This window comes from Echinops telfairi, unplaced genomic scaffold (genome assembly GCF_000313985.2).
Source record: "Echinops telfairi isolate 266 unplaced genomic scaffold, ASM31398v2 ScPeMD7_7419;HRSCAF=8457, whole genome shotgun sequence".
Taxonomy (NCBI): Eukaryota; Metazoa; Chordata; class Mammalia; order Afrosoricida; family Tenrecidae; genus Echinops; species Echinops telfairi.
The window spans coordinates 797,102-810,922 of record NW_022111319.1 but is presented as its reverse complement, the minus strand read 5'-3'; positions in this window follow the sequence as shown (position 1 = coordinate 810,922).

The window sequence follows — 13,821 nt, the reverse complement described above, 5'->3', positions numbered from 1 at the left end:
GCCCCTCAGCCTGGCCTTCAGCGACCGCCGCCTCCGCCGCGCGGCCCCTCAAAGACTGGGAGCGGGGGGTCCCCGCCGCCTCACGCCGCTGCACCCCATAGAGAAGACAGCCCCGCGCTGCCTTTCCGCGAGCGGCCGCTCGCCGGGTGCTCACAGCTGCCACCGCCGCGAGGGCCACGCTCGCCGGCGAATTCCCCCCGCCCGCTTTGTCAGGCCCCCTCCCCGCTCCAGCCTCCGTCAATATGGCGGCAGCGGCGGCGTTACCTGAGCTGCGCCTGGAACCCCCGCACAACTGCGCACAGCGGCGTCACCAGGACGTCAATGGAGATTCCCCTGCCTTAGGCTGAAAGGGGGGTGGGAGTGGGGGAGAAGTGGGGGGGAGGAAGCTTGGCTGTGCGGCCGACCACGTAGGGGAGGTGGGAAACGGGAGGGGGGCGTGCTCGGCTGGAGAGAGGCTGTAGTAAAAACCTGGCTAGTGCCTGGAAAAACCTGCCCACCTCACGGAGCATGCGCGGCGCCGTTCACACATGCTCAGCAGGCCGTCTGGAGTCTATGGAACAGCCTTGTCAATGGGAGGATGCTCAAAGAGCAGGGAAGCTAGGGAACCCTCCTTGGCATTTGAGGAGCCAATGTCTGGCAGGACTGTGAGAATCTGCTGGCAGGCATCCTATATACCAGACCACATCTATTTAGTACTCAGTATCAAAACACAAAACCCACTGTTCTCCAATCCGACTCATAGCGACCATATGACCTCAGGATTTCCGAGGTTCTAAATCTTCATGGGAATAGAAAAACCTGTCTTTCTCCCTCTCAGTGACTGGTGACTTTGAACCACCGACCTTGTGGTGAGCAGCCCAAATGCTTACGGGATAGCGATAGCAACACCAGGGCTCCTTATCCAAAATCCATTGCTATCCAATGGATCCCAAGTTAGAATGATCCTATAGGACCAAAGAAAACTGCCCCACAGGCTGTCTTTCCAAAGCTATAAATCTTTATGAAAGCAGATTGCCACATCTTTCTCCTGCAGGGGATTGTAGAGACCTTAATCACCAGGAGTTCTATAATTACTAGGGCAAGGATTTTAGTCCACTATACATTCTTAGGAGCTGGAGGCAAGCAGAAAATACACTGAGTTCACCTGCAACCCTTACCCCCTTGAGGTAGTTAGTTTATTGTTCCAACCTGGCCGATAAACACATGTGGGGTTACTTGAAGGGCAGAAGGATAAGTGGCTCGGCGAGCCTTGCCTTTCTAGTTCTTGGGTCTCATGCTCTCTGATGGTCGCACCACGGTGCAGCTGCCTTAGCAGTTCCCTGCTTCAGCTGGCAAAACTCACTTCCTGCAAGATATCCCTGAGGAAAAGCCACATGGACCTACCCCGATGCAGCCCTGGGTGCTGGAGCAGCCTTGTGGAGACCCCTGCCAGCGCTGAGATGCTTAACATCCACTGACTCAGCTTTCCTCTTGCAGTCAGCATCATTGTGTCTGTTTTGTGAGATGGAGGAGGACTTTGTGGATTGGTGTCAGACATATGAGTTAATGGACTTGTGGGTTTGGGCAGCACTGGATTGGGATTTTTTCTTGATACACACTTAGCCTTTATATAAAACTCTCTCTTATGCATCATGAGTTTCCATGGATTTGTTTCTCTAAAGTACCCAGACTAACACACACACACACACACACACACACACACACACACGGGTTTGTCACTTTCATGGTGTTTCACAGCCTCTAAATTTCCCACTGGTTGCCCTCACACTATCAATTACACAGAATGTTTCTAGTGCTTACACACACACACACACACACACACACAGGCCAATTAATCTATTATACTTGCAGCAAGAAAGGCAGGGTGCTTGAAGCTAGCCACACCACCATCCCCTCTGAGGATACTGAAGATACTGGGCCTGTAGTGGTATTAATATTTTCTACCTTTCTAATGGACCTTTCACTACTTTGCTACATTAAGTCATCTCAAAACTCAAAATCAAACTCACTGCCATTGAGTCAATGCTGACTCAAAGCAACCCTATAGCACAGGGTAGAATTGCCTGTGTGAGTTTCCAAGACTGCAACTGTTTATGGACGTAGAAAGTCCCCGTCTTTCTCCCACAGAGTGACTGGCGGTTTTGAACTGTCAACCTTTCAGATTGCAGTCCAGTTGCCAGAAATATAACAGCTAAATAAAGTATAGTTTGACCCAGAGCAATGAGTAAGATCCTTCTCAGCAAAACTGTAACTGTAACAACTAGTAAATTGGCTCAATAACTTGAAGAGGTTTCTAATGGTCTACATAAAACATTACAATACCCTCTTTCCCCTTCTACATCTAAGACTGTTATGTTTTGTTAGTAGAAAACCCTGAACTATGACTTCCATTAACTTCACCATCAAGAACCTGGGGCTAACTAAGCCAATGGGGCCACCAAGGCTGACAGTGAATTAGAAATAAAGATCAGCAATAGTACCCACCTACTCTAAAGTGGAACTAGGGATATCATTGCTGGCATCAGATTAATCTTGGGTCATAGGAGTGATTGCCATAAAGATGCTTACTTGTGTTTATTAGTTATGAAAAGACATTCCATTGTGTAGATCATAACAAACTGTGGATAATATTGCAAAGAATAGGAATTCCAAAGCACTTCACTGTGCTCATGCAGAACCTGTACATTGAAAAAGAGGAAATGCAGGGAATCAAGGACAGATGAACCTCTCAGGACCAGGGGTGACAGTGGCGATACCAGGAGGGAGGGGGGTGTAAAAAAGGGGAAAGGGATCACAGGGAGCTACATATAACCTCCTCTCTGGGGGATGGGCAGCAGAGGGGTGGGTGAAGGGAGACGCCGGGCAGTGTAATATAAGATACAATAATAATTTATAAATTATCAAGGGTGCAGGGGGGAGAGGGGAGGGGGAAAAAGGAAAATGAGCTGATTCCGGGAACCCAAGAGGAAAGCGAATTTTGGGAATAATGAGGGCAACAAATGTATAGATGTGCTTTACACAATTGATCTGTGTATTGTGATGAATTGTATGAGCCCCAATAAATTGATTAAAAAAAACTGGAGAAAAAAAAAAGAAAAAGAGGCAGCCATTCAAACAGAAAACCTCATAAGTGGTGGGAGTACACCAAGAACATCATTCATGAAAAATTAAGACTGTATTCCAACAAATTAAAAAATCTGGATGACATGGACAAATACCTGGAAAATCATTCTTTCCCCAAATTAACACATTAAGAACTTAAGCAGACCCATAGCAAAAGAAGAAAAAGATAAGGTCATCAAGAAACTCCAAACTGGACCAAATGGCTTCTCAGGAGAATTCTCTCAAGCATTCAGAGAAGAGCTAACACCAGTCCTACACAAAGGCTTCCAGAATATAGAAAGAGACAGTGTGGTAGTTACACAATCTCATGTTAACTTGATAAAACAATGAAGGGATGGGGTTCCTCTGAGCGTGGCTTTTTCATGAGAATTCTAGGAGTTTCCTCTCTTCCTTCCTGGAGGAGGGACTCTCTCTGGTTGACATTCCTGATGACAATCCACATGGAACAATGCTGATGGCAGCCAGAGCCCTGGAGATGCTTCCACCACCACTGGACCCACAAGGTTTTCCACCCACATGCCTGTGATCTCCCTGCATTCAGCATCATTGCATGTGTTGCATTAGTCTGAAGAGGAATTTATAGACTAATAAGGGACATATGGGCTAATATTGGACTTATAGACTTGATCTGGACTGGGCTGGGATGTTTTCTTAATATACATTTCCTCTTTGATATAAAACTCTCTCTTACACACACGAGTGTCTCTGGATTTGTTTCTCTAGTCTACCCATACTAACACAGGCAGCAAACTCCCAAACTCATTCTATGAAGCCAGCATAACCCTGATATCAAAACGAGGCAAAGACCCCACAATATAGTGAGTTACAGACCTATATCTCTCATGAACATAGATGCAAAAATCCTCAACAAAATCTTGGTCAATACTATACAACAAGATATCAAAAAATAATTCATCATGACCAATTGAGATTAATACCAGGAATGTAGGGATAGTTCAGCATTCAAAAAACAATTAACGTAATCCACCACATCAACAAGAAAAAGGACAAGAACCACATGATCATATCAATTGATGCAGAAAAAGCAATTAATAACATCCAAACCCATTCCTAAAATAGACTCTGAAGAAAATAGGATTAGAAGGGAAAATCCTCAATACAATAAAAGCCATGTATGAAAACCAATAGGCAATATTACATTCAATGGTGAAAAGCTGAAAACATTTCTACTGAATTAGGGAACCCGAGAAGGATGTCGCTTATCTCCATTTCTATTCAACATTGTGCTGCAAGTCCTAGCCAATACCATAAGACAGCAGCAGGATATCAAGGTTATACATTTGGGTAAAGAAGAAGTGAAACTCACTATTTGCAGATGATATGATATTATATATTGAGAATCCTAAGGGGGTCCACAATAGGATTGCTGGAAACAATAGAGGGGTTTAGTAGAGTAGCAGGACACAACATTAACAAACAGAAATCAAGTACATCCCTATATACCAGTAATAGGAATGTAGAAAAAATATATCAAGGAATCATTTCCATTCATAATAGACACACAAGAGCTGAAATACCTAGGAATAAACCTAACAAAAGAAAACAAAAAGTCCTGTACAAAGAAAATTACAGAATTTTACTACAAGATACCAAAAGGGCAGACAAAGAACTGCTCAAGAAGAAGAGCAAGGTAGGTGGTCTTGCTCTACTTGACCTCAAAACCTACTATAGAGCCACAGTTGTTAAAACATCCTGGTACTGGTATAATGATAGATACACAGGCCAATGGACCAGGACAGAAAACAAGAAATAAAAACATCTGCTTACAGACAACTGATTTTTCACAAAGCCCCCTCCCAAAATTAAATAGGAAACAGATGCCCTCTTCAATAAACGGTGTTGGAAAAGCTGGATGTCCACCTGCAGAAGAATGAAACAAGACCCATATACACAAAAACAAACTCAAGGTAGATCAATGACCCTAATGTAAAACCCAAAGCTTGCAGGATCATCAATGTGAGAATTAGGACAAACCGAGGTGCAGGGGAATACACTGGTTATCAGAGATAAAAAAGGAAACACAATATGTGGAAGACAAAATAGATGAGTGGGACCTATTAAAAAGAAAACACGTGTGTACATTGAAAGACTTCATTAAAAGAGTAAAAAAGAAAGCCCACACTGGGAAATGATATTTAGTAGCAACATAACAGTACTAATCACTAAAATCTACCGAATTTTACAAGTTTACAACAAGGAAAAAAACTAATATCTCTCTGAGAAGGTGAGCAAAGGGTGTGGACAGACGATTCACACAGTATGACACTCGAATGGCTGATAAAACCATGAGGAAATGCTCCTGGTCCTAGCCATCCAGGAAATGTAAGTCAAAAACAACCATGAAATACCACTAACGTCCATAGCTGTAGCCTAATTTAAAAAAAACTGAGAACAACAAATGCTGGAGAAGATGAAGTGAGATAGTAATTCTTATCCACTGCTATGTCAATACCCAAAGCAAACGGCAATTGAAATACCATATGACCCATATATTACTGGGAATATACCCAAATGAAATAAGAAACAGATCACAAACAGATGTTTGCTCCCCCTGGTTTATCACAGTACAGTTCAAAATAGCAAGAAGCTGGAAACAGTCTAAATTCCCATCAATAGAAGAATGGATTTAAAAAAACTCTGATACATACACACAATGTAATAATATGCAACCCTAATAAACAGTGATGAAACCATGAAACACCTCATATCGCGGAGGGATCTGAAAGACATAATGCTGAGTGAAGTTAGTCAAGCACAGAAGGACAAATACTGTATGAGTCCACTGCTGTAGGAACAAGCAGCAGAATGGGCGCCAGTTCAAGCTTGTAGAGTATTCAGCATCCTGGCTGGGGACCAGACAGTCTGGTAAACAGCTGGAGCAGAGCCAATGAACCATCATCCGCTCCAGGTAAGTACAATGTAGGTCATTTGGTCGGAGGATGCCTCCACGAACGTGGGATCAAATGGTCCGAGGAGAGGGGCAGCGATGCCTTCTGCTATGTGGTTGGATTGTAGATTTGAGGTGAGTTCCCCCGGGGAGAGAGGTGGCCCTGTCAAAGGGATGAGGTTCACTGATGGGAGGGGCAGTGCAGGAGAGGGGAGAGGAAACAGTCACATTTGGGGGAACACAGGTGCATGTCTGCTGAGAGGAGGGGTGGGAGGACTGACTTTCAGGTGGGAGGAGCAGAGACTGAGGATGCTTTGGGGAATATTAAGTGGGGAGTACCTTTAGTTGTGTGCAGTAGGTGGGCAAATTTGAACTGGTGCCTCTGGGGATATCCTGGGAACCCAGGTGGGGTGCCATGGAACACGGACACTGTGGTAGTTACATAATCTAGTGTCAACTTGAGACTATTAAGAGTGAAGGGGTGGAGTTTAGCCTTTCAATCAGGTCGCAGCTTGATGACCCCATTTGGAGGCACTACAGAGATAAATAGCTAATTGGAGGCCAGACACACATAAACTGTACTTCGTCTCCCTAGGAGACATTCCTGATGACAAGCCAAATGGAGACATACTGATGGAACCAGAGCCCTGGAGCTGGAGGAGGCACATGGAGACCCACACCAGCACTGAGATCCTTTCACTACCCCTGGATCTACATGACTTTTCACCCACTGGCCTGTGATCTTCCTGCATTCGGCATTATTGCATGGCTGTATGAGTCAAAGAGGAATTTATGGACTAGTATTGGACATGGGCTAATATTGGACTTATGAATTTCATCTGGACTGGCCTGGGATGTATCTCAATATACAACTGCTCTTTGATATAAAGTTCTCTCTTAGACATGTATGAGTGTCTATGAATTTTTTTCTCTAGTCAACCCAGACTAACACAGACACTGAATCCTGGATCTTCGTGGCACATGGGATAAAGGAACTGCACTGGGTGAAATGGACTCTACCTCGGACACACCTGTAACCTGAGGACTTAAGCTGGAAAATACATGGTGTCCAAGGAAGCAGAAAACAGCTGTACCCAGAACAATGTACTGTTGCTTGGTGGACAAACAAGGTCTTGCTACATCAATGATATATATGCTGTATTAAGATTTGTATTATCCGGCAATCCTGTGATGATCATTCTATTATATTTTGCTTATGCTTGTTCATATTAGGGTGTATCTCAGAGGTTCATCGCCATTGGAGGTAACCCTCTTGAGGCTGTTATTTATTTCTGTTTTTTAATAAATGAAACCCAGGGATGTTTAGCTTATATGGAAAGCAAATATTACAAGGGTTTTGGGTGAGGCAGGACATGGAGGGGTAGGAAATATAAGAGGGAGATGATGACAAGGAGTCCATGAAGGAAAGTATCTTTGGAGACTGATTATGGAAGCAATTGTACAATTCTGTCCCACATGATTGAGCTATGGAATGATAGGACATATGAGCATGTATTAACTCCCAAATTACAGTAAATTTTAAACAACAAAAATGTATAGCTCCAACTAAATCCGAACTCCAACTTAAGAAAAATTACTTCTTACATTGTGGCCCAGCTTGATACTCACCCTCAAGAAGGGAACTCAGAAAACATGGAAACTATAGCAAAATATGATGAAAATCAGGTGTCCTCAAACTACGGCCCCGAGGACATTTATCCAGCCCGCTGGGTGTTTTTGCCCCATTTGTTTTTTACTTCAAAATAAGGTATGTGCAATGTGCATAGGGATTTGTTCATAGTTTTTTTTTTAAAGTATAGTCTGGCCCTCCAACGGGTCTTAGGGACAGTGAACTGGCCCCCTGTTTTAAAATTTTGAGGACCCCTGATGGTGCCCGGCTTTAAAATAAAATAGTATCTGTAGTCTTAAAAGCTTGTCTCCAAACAAGTAGCTATCTAAATGAGATAACAACTAAGTCCACATGGAAGAAGCACAGCATCATCAGTAATTGAAGGATTGGAATCCATACAATCCCATGTCGAAAGAGGGATCAATATCAGAGCCAAAATTGTGAGAACCTGGTGTGCAGCAGGCGATGGATGACAGTAGGAGACCAAGAGTCATTGGTGGAACTACACAGGAAATAAGCCTCTGGAGAACTCCCCTTGTCTAAAATTGAAGGACAGGAGGAAAGTGATCACTAAACAGAGTGCCTGGGAGAGAAGAGCATAGAAGAGCAAAGGCATGAATCTGACCTGAACGGTTTTAACTTTGCCAGTAGTTCCCCACTATGATGGAAGCTGGACCTGATCGGGTTACCAGAATTTTCTGGGTTTTTGGTTTGTATTGTTTTGTTCAGTTTTTGTTTGGTCATATTACAGTGTATCTCAGAGGTGTTATGTCAGAGGAGGTCACCTTCTTGAAGCTGTGTTATATGCTTTTCTGTCTTTCAGTATAGGAAACCCAGGATTGAGAAACCTATAGGGACAGCAAGTAGAATGAGAGAGAGGAGGGGAGAGGGGAGTACAGTGATGGTGGTGGAGTAGAACAGAGATGATGCCAAGGAGTCCCTATAGGAACAGATTGTTTGGAAACTGACTGTGGTAACAATCATACAATTTTCTTTGACATGACTTAAATATGGAATGAGATATGTATTAAATCCCAATTAATATAAAAAAGAAAGAACTTTATATAAAGTTAGTGGTCCAGTCCAGTCCAACTCAAGTTCCTTTGTCAAAAATAAATAAATAATAAGGACTTGACCTTTTTAGCACAGTATAAACAAACAAAACAAAACAAACTCACTATCATTGTGTTGCTTCTGACTCAAGGCAACCTTAGAGCACAGAACCCAACTGTGCCTGGTGGGTTTCCAGGACTCTAAAGCTTTATGGGCGTTTTAACTCTCATCATTCTCCCGTGGGTGGCTGGTGATTCAAAACTAATGACCTTGATGTTACTAACTCAACGCATAACCCATTATGCCACCAGGGTTCCTCCAGCAAAATACACAGGAAAGTATAAACAGCAGAAATTGCTTCCTTCTCTTTGGCATTTAGAACATGTTTAGCTTGGAATTGTCTCTAAGTCTATATATCTCTAGGTTTCCAATTACATTAGGATAGCATTAAAAACTATACAGTGGTTGTCAATATTTTTGTGGTTCTGGAACTTAAGAAGCACTATATCTGTCCTCTAAATGATACATTGTAAAAGACGTAGATATGGACTTTATTGCCATGCAACCTGTGATCTGAATATTTCTAGAACTAAAGGAAGGGTACACTTAAGCGTCCATGCTGACTTTTGAACCCTGTGACAAATGGCACATATTGGATAACCAAGGTCAGTGGTTAAATGGCTGGTCATGTAACTTAACAGAAAAAGCTAACTGACCCATAGGAACATAAAAATAAAGCGCATATTTCTCCAGTGAATATGTTTAAAATATTAATCAAAACAAAACAAATCCACTGCCGTAGAGTTGATGCCAACTCATAGCAACCCTATAGTATAGGATAGAGCTGCCCCTGTGGATTTCCAAGACCGAAACTCTTTATGGGAGTTAAAAGCCTCATCTTTCTCTCTTAAAGAAGTTGGTGGCTTTGAGCTGCTGACCTTAAGTTTAGCAGCACAGTGTGTAACCACTATGTAACCAGGTTCTCAAATATCGAGAAATAAGGGTATTTCTAGACAAGGAGAAATGACAGGAATTTGTTAAAAATAAATAAAAGACTCACATTGCAAAAAATACTAAGAACAGCCCTTTGGAGAGAGAATCAACAACAGCAGACAAACCTAAGATCAACATACAAGACAACACTACTCAGAAATTAACACATGTAAAACAGTATTCAAAACAGCACAAAATATAGGAAGAACAAAGGAGCCAATAACACTACAACAAGGAACATACAGAGAAAAATGACAGCAACACAGATATAAATAATGACATTGAATTTTAATGGATTAAGTATATCAGTAAAAGACAGAGAGTAGGAGACTGGGTGAGAAACCAAGACATATCAATATGCTGCCAACAAAAAAGACACCTTAGACACAAAGACAAAATGGACTAAAACTCAAAGGATCAACATACCAAGGTAATGGCAACCCAAAAATAAGTGGGTGGAAAGGTCAATATTAATTTCCAATAAAATAGACTTTCAGGCAAATTCCACCAGGAGAGACAAATAAAGGTATTGCATTATGATTAGAGGAATGATAAAACAAGAAGACATAATCATAATCAACATACATGCCCCCAATGGAATATCCTCAAAATATGTTAATCAATCTTTTAACAGACCTAAAGGGATAGACTATCCCAAAAATATGTGACTTCAATACACCACGCACATTGGGAAAGAAACTCAATAAAGAATAATTTGATTAATTTTTAATAGTGAGGGACAAGATTGACTCTTCTGTCTCAAAAGTTTGTCACCTCCCAAACTAGATACATAAACTCTGTCCAATAACAAAACAGTATATTATTTTCCAGTGCATGTGGGACATTCTGTAGAATAGACACTATATTGTTAAAGATTGAGATTTTATAATCTATTTTCTCAGATCAAAATACTATAAAATTTGAAATCAACAATAGAAAGAACAAAGATTAAAAAAAGAAAATACATAGAAACTGAACAACACACTGCTTAAAAACTACTGGGTTTTGATGAAATAAAGAATAAAAATTTAAATTCCTTTAAACAAATGAGAATAAAATCACAACATACCAAAATCTTTGACACATAACAAAGCAATATTCAGATGGAATTTATAGCAATAAATTCCAGACAAGAAAAAAGAAGAAAGAACCTAAATCAATAACCGAACCCAGTGCCTTCCACAACTAGAGAAAAAAGCAATATAATAAATCTTCAGTACCAGGTGAAAAGAAGTCATAAAGAGCAGAAATAAATGACTCAACAAAATAGAAAAAGAATGAGGAAAATCAACAAGACAAGAACTTGGTTCTCAGCTTCCATGTCAATATGGCTGACAGAGAGTGAATCCTCTCCACCAATCAAGAGGAGAACAATGAGAAAAAGCAAGTGAGGTATAAGTAATTGTGGAGAACAACTCAGTAGATATCTTACCTAAAGCCCTTTGGTTCCAGAGACGGTGAGAGTAGCCAGAAGGGAAGAGGAAATGGTAAACTCACCCATGATAGGGCTTAGTCCTTCCTCTTGCTCAATCAGTCGGATGAACACATAGCAGGCTTGTGTGACCACTTAGCTTCCCAGCTGGCATGCATTCCATATACCTCAGATTACTTGAGCAACGTCCTCATCCCTTGACCAAAGTGCAAGTCATATGCCATGGGCTCAGATGGTCTGAGACCTGCCTCATATCCTAGCTGATGCCCACAGTCTTCTCTCCAGACCACCTGCTGGCTTAAGCACATCATCCCCTTATTATCTTATCTCCCAGTGAGCACTCCATGTAGACCAGCCCCGCCTGTTAAGGGCAAAATTCTGTCCTCTGAGTAGGCCCATGCTTCATCCCTCGCCCGCTGAGCTAACCTGAGGGATCGTCTCAGCCCCTGGAGAGTGTCTGGCTCAGCTCCCTCCTCCACGAGTCCCTTGTAGAGACCTCTGCCTCCGGAACAGTCTGACTCTTCTCCAGATCACTCCACTTGACCTCTTTTCCTTTGAAATACTGGTCTACACTCAGTCCTAGACTGCCCTGTGAGGCCTCTTTGCATCTCAAATGACAAGAGCTCTGGTCCCAACACTTCAGTCATCCCACTGGATCCTCTTAACTACAGGCCAGCATCCCATATAAGTGTGCTCTAGCCAGGTCAAGCGCACACGTGGGCAGAGCTAGCCACGTCTTTACACTGCTTACAACTGCTCAACTGCTTCTCACTCTGTGTGCCCCTAGCCCAGGTCCTGAACCCACTCAGGCATCCCACCCTTCTTGAGGTGGCACACCTGGGCAGAGTTTAGACCAGCAGTTCTCAACCTATGGGTCGTGGCCCCTTCGGGGGCCGAACGACCCTTTCAAAGGGGTGGCCCGATTCATAACAGTAGCAAAATTACAGTTATGAAGTAGCAACAAAAATAATTTTATGGTTGGGGTGGGGGGTCACCACAACATGAGGAACTATATTAAAGGGTGGCGGCATTAGGAAGGTTGAGAACCACTGGTTTAGACCTAACCAAACAGAAACACCTTTTCCCCATGTTTTCCTCTTCTTTAAATATAAATCTTGCATTTTAATAATTCCCTTTTAATTAGTACTACATTTTCTTCTGAATATTTTCCCCACTAATTTTCATTCCTTAAATGAAAAAGCACCAATTACACATTAGCAAATAAAATGTAACAATATATAAGAAGAGCTATATACTATGGATGTGATGGAATATACACTGTGGTAGTTACATAATCCAGTGTCGATTTGAGGATTAAGAGTGAAGGGGTGGAGTCTAGCCTGTCAATTATTTTATAGCCAGTGAGGCCTCTGTGTGGGCATGGCCTTCTCCTGAGAATTCTGGGAACTCCTGTATTTCTTCCTTGGAGGCAGGAGACACACACTCTCTCTCTCTACTCACTCCCTGCAAGTCATCTCTGAGGACCTATCCTGATGAAGCCAGAGTCCTGGATCTGGAGAAGCCACATGGAGGCCACTGCCAGTGCTGTGATGCTTACAACATCACCGGACCCACAAGACTTCCTGAATTAGGCATCACTGCATGTGTTTTGTGAGTCTGAAGAGGACTTTATAGATTAGTATTGGACATAGGGGCTAATATCAAACTTATGGACTTGATCTGAACTGGGCTGGAATATTTTTTCAATATTCAATTGCTCTTGTATATAAAGCTCTTTCCTATACAAAAAAATTAGTATTACCATCATCACCCAGCCAGCACCTCTCTAGAACACCCCAGGCTAAAAAAAGCAGCAATTTGCTTCATGGGACTGCTTGTGCCTCTCTCCCTAGACAGTACCAGTACCTTCTCCTTCACCTCTGGGCTCCTTTCAGAGACCTGTGCCTCCTGAATGGTGTGCACACTGCCTCCTCCATATCCACTTTGTCCTGGACCACTCTGTGGGACTTCTTCACCTCCCAAACAGCAAGAGTTCTGTTTCCTCTGATCCCAGCCCCGCAACTCAAGTCCCTTGTCTCTGTGACAGTGTCCAGCCTAAATCTATTCTAGCCAGTCCAAGCATCTGACTGAATGGATCCACTTGCCCCAAGACATTGATTGCAAATGCTCAACTGCTATTTGCTCTGTGCTTCCAAACGCAACTAGGTGTCCTCTTTTCACAGTGACACACCTTTCTGCTGCACACACTAGCTACAATGCTCCTGGTCAGACCTTAGACACCAAGCAAAAAGAATCAGCTTTACTCTTTGCTTTCTTCTTTTAAATTTTCTTTTTAAGAAAATATAATTTTAAAAATTATTATTAATTGGGATTTAATACATATAGCATATCATTCCATAGTTCAATCACATCAAGTAGAATTGTACAATTGCTACCACAGTTCCCAGACATTTTTTTTTCTACAAGGACTCCTTGACATAGTTCCCTTTTTACCTCACCACCATCCCTATACCCCCCTCCCACGGAAACTACTTGCTGTCTGTGGTGGTTACATGATTTCAGGTCAACTTGATAAATAAATCTAGGGGCAGAGTATAGCTTGTCAACCAGGTCACAGACTGATGATGCTTCCTTGTGGGCGCAGCCTTCTCATGAGGATTCTGGGAACTTCCTCTCTTTCTCCCTGCTTCTCCTTCCCGTGCATTCTGCTTTACTGGCCTG